Genomic DNA, 8,283 nt, shown 5'->3' with positions numbered 1-8,283 from the left:
TGAGGATAAATTTGGTTTTTGTGGAGTGGGGTTGGCCCAGCAGCTGTGGGTGGTTCTGGGGCAGGGCAGGTACACCTGGAGACAATAAATGCAGATTTAGCTCAAGGCCTCCCAGTGACTTCCCAGCCTCATCAGCTGCTTGTGCTGTGGGTTTAAAAGGAGAAAAGTGGGTTTTATTGGGATTTATCCATGTGGATCTCAGTAGTTACCAGAAAGAACCTAAAATTGAGAGTTGTGCTGCTTCTCTTTGGGAAGGTGGCTGATGCCAGTCAAGATCTTCATGGAAAAAAAAGAGAATTAATCATGGGACATGGATGATGATTGCATTGTAAAGACTTTTCCAAGCCCCCTTCCAGACCTGTGCCTCTTTATTTCCAGTGGAGGTGCAGCCCATGCAGCTGGAGTTTCCTGGGTGGAGCAGCTGCTTTGGCAGGAGCAGCAGCAGAAATACAACCCCCAAAAGTCTGCGGTGTGGACTGTAGAGCCCAGACCCCTCCGTGAGATCTGTAGTGTGGGGTTCAACTGGGAAAAAAACCCAAAATACCCCTTGCGTGGTGTTTGGCAGAGGGTGTGTGCTTTTCCACGTTTTTTCATGGAATTATTTAAGGGTTTTCCCCTCTTTGGGAGGTTCCTTAGACAGGTCTTGTCAGTTAATCAATCCTGTAAATTATATATATTAGGCATAGAGGTATAAGAATAAATGTTTATTCAGCTTTTGGGGATCTTAAATCAACTCATGTTACATCTGGAAGCAAAACCCTAATGCTTCCTTTTCCTGTGGGCAGCTGGAAGGAAATACCTACATTTCATATATTTATACATATCTAGGTTTGGTTTATTAGTGTCTTTAAAATGCAGAAATACAGAATAATCTTGATTAAACCTAAGGAAACCTTTTCCTGCTGCAAATTCCTGCTGGATGTCATTGTATTGACAGTCATTGACTGACAGAACTGTGCTTGGGGTGTTTTATTCGTATTTCTTCTTTTCCTCCTCTGGTTTGGGTGTTTTATTCTTATTTCTTCTTCTCCTCCTCTGGTTGGGGTGTTTTATTCTTATTTCTTCTTCTCCTCTGGTTTGGGTGTTCTATTCTTATTTCTTCTTCTCCTCTGGTTTGGGTGTTCTATTCTTATTTCTTCTTTTCCTCCTCTGGTTTGGGTGTTCTATTCTTGTTTCGTCTTTTCCTCCTCTGGTTTGGGTGTTTTATTCTTGTTTCCTCTTTTCCTCCTCTGGTTTGGGTGTTTTATTCTTGTTTCCTCTTTTCCTCCTCTGGTTTGGGTGTTTTATTCTTGTTTCTTCTTCTCCTCCTCTGGTTTAGGATCATTTATGTTCTCAGCCAGCAGCAAGGGGTGGAAGGAGGGAGTGGGAAAGGCGGCTGTGCTTCAGGGATAGCAGGAAAACAAAGACCCGAGGTGACTCTGGGAGCAGCTCTTGTGAGGGAACATTTGTGCACCCGGGGGAGCCGGGGCTGCCCGGCATTCCAGAGGGAAGGAAAAGCTATGGAGAGGAACCTTGGAGAGCAGCGCTGTCCCCGCGGGGTGGCAGGAGCTGCCTTCCCGCATCCCCCCGAGCTGGGCCCGGCTGGGCTGCTCGGGAATGCTGGAGGAGGCTGTGGGAAAGGAGCTGTGTGGGGCACAGCACAGCCGGGCATTCCCTGGAAGTGGCTCGGGAACAGGAGCTGTGTGGGGCACAACACAGCCGGGCATTCCCTGGAAGTGGCTCGGGAACAGGAGCTGTGTGGGGCACAGCCGAGCATTCCCTGGAAGTGGCTCGGGAACAGGAGCTGTGTGGGGCACAACACAGCCGAGCATTCCCTGGAAGTGGCTCGGGAACAGGAGCTGTGTGGGGCACAGCCGAGCATTCCCTGGATGTGGCTGTGGCCGCTCATCTCTCGCAGGGAGCAGCTGCTGTCCCCTGCCCGCGGGTCCCCACACGCCACAGGAGCCTCTCGGCTGAGTCCTGCTGCCTCGGGGTACAGAAGTGACTTTGCCAGGGACAGCACCCGAAGCTGTGTCAGGGCAGGGTCATGTTGGATTTCAGGGAATGATTCTTCCCTGAGTGCTGGGCAGGGCTCCCCAGGGAATGGGCACGGCCCCAGAGCTCCAGGAGCCTTTGGGCAGCGCTGCCAGGGGTGCCCAGGGTGGGATTCTTGGGGGTCTGGGCAGGGACAGGGCTGGGTGATCCCTGTGGGTCCCTCCAGCTCAGGACATTCTGGGATTGTGTGAATGATTTCTGATTTGAACAGGAGCCAGCCCCAACTCTTAGGCAGCTGCTCTGGTGACTGTCACCTCCATGAGGATATGGTGCCTTCCCTCCCTCCTCCCTGGCATGGCTTTGCTTTGTGAGATTCCAGCTGGGTGAGGAGCAGCCTTCCTTAGGAACAGGAACCCCAAGGGCTCCTGAGTGCTGCCCTCAGCCCTGTCCGTCGGCTGTCACAACCTGAGCTCATCCTAAACTCACCCTAAACTCACCTCTTCTGTTCCCGCTGCTGCTGGGGTGCTGTCCTCAATATTCCCTGGAGTGCTTGGCTGCAGCTTTCCTGTTTCAGTGCATGAGTGTTCCTGGCGAGTTCCTGACCCCTGGTTCTCATGCTGGCCCTGCCCTTTACCCCACTGATTCTCTCTTTTCCTGGAGATTCTTTCCCTGGCTGTCCCTGGAGAGCAATCCCAGCCCTGGAAGCACGGGGCCAGCACTGCTGCTGCTTCTGGACCAGTTTCTCTCTGAGTTTGGGGTTTGGAGCTTTGCCTGCACAGCAGCAGGAGGAATTCCCTGTCCTCCTGCTGAGCATCTTCCCCTGCATCTCCTCAGAATGAAATTTCCAGTTTGGTTATTAATTGCAATTCTGGCTTGAGATGTTTCCATGGGGCATTCAGGTGTAGGTTTTCTAAAATCCAATCACCATTCTGCTAATTAATCTGCCACCCTAAGCTCCCTCACTGTCAGCCTGCCTCGTGTTGCCTGGCTGGTCTGTCCCATTAAACATTCTGGAGCTTTTGGGAGCTGCTCACATGTTTTGTGAAAATTGGCTGTGATAAGCTCAGGTTGTGGTCAGTTAATAATCTTATTTAAACAGTGATTGAATAGAAAATATTTAGTTAGTATCATAAAAAATGAATATTCCCCTCAGCATCTTTACAAGCACAAAAGATAAATATTTGTTTTATGCATTCTCTAGGAGTTACTGTATTGATTCCCAATAACAGATCCAAGCTATTAGAATCATTTCCCCTGTTACTCTTCTAAAACATCCTTGTTGTCCTTTCCCTTATTGGTAAAGTTTCATTTTCACTCATCTCTGTAACCTTCCTTTTCTTTTGAGTGTTTTTGCTGAGTGATCCCGTTGAGTAATCTCCATTGGTTGCAAGGCTGATCTTTATTTAAAGGCAGATTTGTTGTGCCTGTTATTAATCCACAGCACACTGTGGTGATGGGATGTCCTGGTTTGGGCTGGGACAGAGTTCAGTTCCTTCCCTGGAGCTGGGATGGTGATTTGGGTCCAGGATGAGGATAATGAGCTGTGGTTAAACCACCGGAGGCTGGCATCATTTCCCTGCAGGGTGAGATGTTCTCCCAGTGCCATAACCTGCCCCAAGATTGGGCAAGAAGTTACACAGAAGTAACAAAGGAAATAAACAATTCTTGTGGCTCGTAATTAGGGCTGTTTTGAAGAGGATTATTCTCTGGTGGTCATTTCCCAGCAGTGAAGTTGCAATGTTTCCATTCAGGGAAAAGAAATCAGCTCAGAAATAACAAATAGATCAGACTGGTGCAGCTGAGCAGGCCCTGAGCTAAAATGGTGTAAAATAGGGCAGTGCTGAAGGAAGAGCCCTCTGCTTTCCCTTTTTGTTTTGTTTTTTTCTTCACCAAGGCCTGAGCTGCTGCTGGAAAGACTCCCTGTGTAATTCCCTGCTACCTGGAAATGGGGAAAAAAGTGTTCTCCTCAGTTCTTTAAAGCAAAAGCTGGTAATTTCATTCTCTCCTGGAGTGTTACTCCAGTGGTGATGGGATTTAGCCTAATCTGCATTAATGCTGCCTTTTAGCACTGGTTTGAGAAGGAGCCCAAAACCCCACCTGGAGCTCCACGGGGCTGTTCTGGAACAGGCACAGAGCTGGAGATCCATCCTTTATAGGGAATAATAAATGTTAATGCACTCCTTAGCATTTCAATGCCGTGATTAAATATTCCAGAGCCTTATTAATTGAATATTTTATATTCCTGCAAATGGCCTTGATCCTCACAATGGCATACTAATTCCAAGGGAAGGGAGAGGGAGCATGTTCAGATTCCTGCAAGGTGTGCCTGCAAACAAGGCTTTTAAAGTGACTGCCCTGATGGGTTCTTGGGCAAGGTACTGTGCATAAGCAGGGGTGTGGAGGCAGCGTGGGTGTGTTTGCATTTGGGATTTCTGGGGTTCCAGAGGGTGGGTTGCTGTTGGTGCTGCAAGGAGAAGCTCAGTAACGGATTGTCCCAGGGGATTCGAATTCCATGGGTCTCAGTCACCAACCCTCAGGGACACCAGCGTGGTAATTCTGGGGTGCAGAGCTGAGCATCTCCCCTCCTGTTAGAATTTAAGGAGATTCCAGGCCTCTGCTCCCCTAAAGTCACAAAGAGCGGGAAGGTTTGACAAGGTCCCCAAGGGAACTCATGACCTTGTTCAGGAGATGAGGAGGAGCAGCTGAGGCAGCTGAGAAGGAGCTGGAGAATTCCTGAGGGAGCTGGGGAGGGGCTGGAGAATTCCTGAGGGAGCTGGGAAGGGGCTGGAGAATTCCTGAGGGAGCTGGGAAGGGGCTGGAGAATTCCTGAGGGAGCTGGGAAGGGGCTGGAGAATTCCTGAGGGAGCTGGGAAGGGGCTGGAGAATTCCTGAGGGAGCTGGGAAGGGGCTGGAGAATTCCTGAGGGAGCTGGGAAGGGGCTGGAGAATTCCTGAGGGAGCTGGGAAGGGGCTGGAGAATTCCTGAGGGAGCTGGGAAGGGGCTGGAGAATTCCTGAGGGAGCTGGGAAGGGGCTCAGCCTGGAGCAAAGGAGGCTCAGGGGGACCCTGTGGCTCTGCACAAGTCCCTGACAGGAGGGGACAGCCGGGGGGGTCGGGCTCTGCTCCAGGAACAGGGACAGGAGGAGAGGGAACGGCCTCAGGCTGGGCCAGGGGAGGGGCAGGGGGGACAGCAGCAGGAATTTCCCCATGGAAAGGGAGCTCAGGCCTTGGAAGTGCCCAGGGAGGTTTGGAGTGCCCATCCCTGGAGGTGTCCCAGGAATTCCTGGAGGTGGCACTGAGAGCTCTGGGCTGGGCACAGGGTGGGGATTGGGCACAGCTGGGACTCCATGGCCTTGGAGGGCTTTTCCAACCTCAGGGATTCCAGCATTCCCAATTCAAGTTCCTCCTGGCAGAACTTCCATGTAGGGTTACAGGGAGTACGTTATTACAGATTTCATGAACATTTCTTGCTTTTCTTCCTTACATACTGCAAAAATAATAATTAACAAATTAATGAGACATTAAGACTCTGCAGGAGGCAGCCAAATCTGCCCATTCTCTGGTGAGGCTGAAGTTCCTCAGTCCATTTATGGTGAAATGAAGTGTCAGGTGTGGAGTTTTTACTTTACTTTCAAGGCTATCCCAGCTTTCCATCCACTGAGATTCAGCACTGGTGACGTCTTTTTCCTTCCCCCCTCTCCTATTTTGATAAAATCTGATTTTACTGCAGCACTTTCCAGACAAAAAGGAGAAAAACCCGTTAATAAAATTATTATCCGAGAACATCGTTGTCCCAGCTAGGAATTATCCAGGAGGAGGGAGGCAGGGAGCCACTGTGGGTTACCATGGCTACTCCATGGTGTGACTCCCGTGTCCCTTTGGATGGCCTCCTTCCAGAGCTGGGGCACTGCTGGCACTGCTGGCACTGAGCCCACGGGGCTGGCAGGGCACTGGGGGTGTCCAGGGGGGCAGGGTGGGGTTGGAGATGCTTCTGGGGATGAGGAGCAGCTCAGTGGGACGTGGGAAGGGTCCCTGAGTGGGGGCTGCTGCCCAGCACTGGCACATTTCCCCGGGGAAGGAGGGGTGGCACCTGGAACGCTTCACTTCCAGGGAGTTCAGTTCCCTTGGAGCGTTCTTCCTGCAGGATTTGTGCACATCTCTTACTGCAGTGCTGATCCCCCGCCCTGTTCGTGCTGGGATCCCTGAGCTCCACAAGAGAATCCTGAGCCCTCCACAAGGCTCTGGGGCTGAAGAGGTTTGGGAAGAGATGCTCCCAGGAGCTGCAGTGATTAGACAAAATAAGAGTTTAGATGGGATTTTGGGAAGGAATTCCTGGCTGGGCTGGAATTGCCAGAGCAGCTGTGGCTGCCCCTGGATCCCTGGCAGTGCCCAAGGCCAGGCTGGACACTGGGGCTGGAGCAGCCTGGGACAGTGGGAGGTGTCCCTGCCATGGCAGGGGTGGCACTGGGTGGGATTTAATGTCCTTTCCAACCCAAACCACTCTGGGATTCCGTGAAAATCAGCTTTGCCCATGAGCAGATAATGAAGAAATGGGAAGGAGCAGAATTTAGATTCTCAGCTAACTGTAGGAAATTACTGGAATATTCTGTCTCTTTTCTGAAGCATTAGCAACGGGTCTAAAAAGACACTCTGACATTTTAGCCTTTCTGAGGCTGCAGAGTGGGAGGTTTCTGTGTTAGGAAGTGATGGATGGTGCTCCTTTGCCGAGTGCTTTTATTCTCTCGAGGTGTGTGGTGCAGTGAAGCCGAGCCCTCCCTTCTCACAGGCACTTGCACCTCGCCTGGTGCTGCCCTTTGAGCTCCTCCTGTGATCACCCCCGGGCACAGCAGGGCGTTGATACAGATGCTGCCAGGTCACATCTGTGTTTGCCTGCTCAGGGGAGAGCAGGGCTCTTTCCTCAGGGTTGATGGGTTAAATTGGGCAAGCAGCTCCTCTCCTCCGGAGCTGTGAAGGATTTCAGAGCGTTGCAGCTTCACGGTCTGTGCTTCTCACTGGAATTATTGCTCTGGAACTCCCTGGAGTGTATTTACCTCAGCTCCCACTGGCAGTGCTCCTCTGGAACACACAGAGCAGCAGGAGCAGAGCTGAGGAAGCAGAAATGTGACATTTTTCCTCTGCCAGCCCCGAAATGTGGGATTCAGGCTCTGTTTCACCTGGGCAGTGCTGGCTGCTGCCAAGGAGGTGATTTTGATTTCTGTCGCAGTGCTCTGGCTGGGTTTGACACTGGGTGGGTGTTGCTGATCCTCCTGAGGATCACTTCCATTCCTTTATAGTCCTGGGATGCTTTGGGCTGGGAAGGGACCTTAAATCCCATCCCTCCACCCCTGCCATGGCCAGGGACACCTCCCACTGTCCCAGGGTGCTCCAGCCCTGGCCAGCCTGGCCTTGGACCCTTCCCTTCCAGTCCAGACCATCCCTGTGGTTCTGTGACTGCTCCCAGGGCACTCGTGGGATCTTGGAGCTGATTCCCCCTTTCTGTGGGAGTGGACAGGCAGCTTGGGATATGCTCAGTGCATCCTGTAAGGCAGGGGCAGGAACATAAAGCATGAATCCAAGTGAGTTTGGGATGATTCCTGCCTTTCTGTGCTAGTCCTCTCTGAAAAATGAAGCCAAGAATCCCATTTGTTATTTTTGTTTGTTGAGCCTGGTTTTGTTTGTGTGTTCCCAGTGCCCCAGAGCTGTGCTGAGCCATCACTGTGTGACAGGAAATGTGCCCTGGGGTGGGATAATAATGCTGGGACAAATCCCTGCCTCTCTGTGTGTCCAAGAGGCTCTGCCTTGCTGACCTGTCTGAACCAAGCCAGGCCCTGCCTGCTCCTGAGGGAGCTGAGCCTTTTCCAAAGCAAGCAGGACGTGCATTTCCACAGGATCTCCTGCCAGTCCTCCCAGCAGCAGGGAGGAGCAGCCTTCCCCATGGTGTACCTGCAGGAACAGCACCCGAGCTGCATTAATGACCCTTCCCAGCCCTTTATTCACGGGGACACATGGCAGGATAGGGAGGTGGTTTCATCCTTCTGTTCCCTCATTCAGGGAGTTTTCCCTTCCCAATCCATGTGGGATGTCTGGAGGAGATCACTGCAGTGTCCCAGGTGAGTTTAGCACACGGGACTGGGAAGCAGCAGCAGAACAGTGCTCAGGAGAGAGGAGGCACAGCCTGGCTGGTGGTGTGGGGAGAGGGAATGGGGAGCCCCACTCTGCTGGAGCCTTTCACAGCCTGGGCCACGGTAAAATGAAAGGGAGTGCAGCACTCCTGTTAGTGATAAGTTACATTATTGAGGGATTTTTCACC

Source organism: Prinia subflava, chromosome 5 (genome assembly GCF_021018805.1).
Source record: "Prinia subflava isolate CZ2003 ecotype Zambia chromosome 5, Cam_Psub_1.2, whole genome shotgun sequence".
Lineage (NCBI taxonomy): Eukaryota > Metazoa > Chordata > Aves > Passeriformes > Cisticolidae > Prinia > Prinia subflava.
This window is presented reverse-complemented; position numbering follows the sequence as displayed.